Source organism: Protobothrops mucrosquamatus, unplaced genomic scaffold (assembly GCF_001527695.2).
Source record: "Protobothrops mucrosquamatus isolate PMUCROS unplaced genomic scaffold, P.Mucros_1.0 scaffold10873, whole genome shotgun sequence".
NCBI classification, from domain to species: Eukaryota; Metazoa; Chordata; class Lepidosauria; order Squamata; family Viperidae; genus Protobothrops; species Protobothrops mucrosquamatus.
In genome coordinates, this window is record NW_015396657.1 from 1 (window position 1) to 1,088 (window position 1,088).

The 1,088-nt window shown below is 55.5% G+C and overlaps 1 pseudogene; it reads left to right on the plus strand.

Moving 5' to 3' along the window:
- Nucleotides 1-314: 314 nt before the first annotated feature.
- LOC107301231 overlaps nucleotides 315-1,088 on the plus strand; it is a 3,736-nt pseudogene continuing 2,962 nt past the window's right edge.

Sequence of the window (1,088 nt, forward strand, 5' to 3'; positions counted from 1 at the left end):
AAAAAAAAAGAAAGGGAGGGAGAAAAAGAAGGAAGGAGAAGGAAAAAGAGGGAAACAGAAGGAAGAAAGTTGAAAACAGGAAGGAAGAAAGGAAGGACAGAGGGAGAGAGCAGGGAAGGAAGAGAAAGAATAAAAAGGAAAAAAGGCTGCCGCTTGCTAGATCCAGCCCGACTTGGGGGTCCCAAGCAGCCCCCCTCCTGCCCTGCCAGGGCTTTGACCCATCTGCTTCCGCTGCTCCCGGGCAAGGCGAGTCCTGCATTTCTCCCAACCGGCTAAAATCCCAGTTAATTTTCCCTTCTTTGGGGACCGGACAGCAGGCGGCCCCGAGGCTGCGTCCGAGCCCTTCCCGCCTTCTCTGCCTTCCAGGGGACGGTGGTGGTGGACCGCTGGTGGAAGGTGCCGCTGAGCAAGAAAGACCGGGAGCCTCGCATCAACCACCCCCGTTTCCGCGTCTTCCGCCTGGTTGAGGACCTCAAGCATCAACCCAAGGAGCCCCTCGAACTCATCCTCACTGAGCCGGTGGAAGGTACGGGGCCCTCCGGCCGCTCTGCAGGCCGTCCTCGACTTACGACCACCATGGGAGACATTTCTTAAGGGAGCTTTGCCTCGCCATCCTTGCCACCGTTGTTAAGCGAATCACTTCCGTTAAGTTAGTCACACGGTCGTTAAGCGAGTCCGGCTTCCCCCACTGACTTTGCTGGTCAGAAGCTCGCAAAAAGGGGATCACGTGACACACCCACCCACCCCGGGGCATTGCAACTGTCCCAAGTACATGTCAGTTGCCAAGCCTCTGAATTTTGATCACAAGATGCTGCAACGGTCGTAAGTGTGAAAAATGGTCATAATAAGTCCCTTTTTTTTCCATGCTGTTGTAACTTTGAACGGTCGCTAAATGGACTGTTGTGAGCCGGGGACTAGCAGAAGCCAAGGACGAGACACCCCTCCCCTGAAACCCCCAAACTCTTCTCTGTGTCTCGTTTTGCAGACGTGGGGAACCGCGGGGAGACGGTCTTTGTGCACAGGTCTTTTGGGCGCAACCACCTCCTGCTCCACAACCGGGCCGTTTACGCCTCTCCCGAAAACAAGAA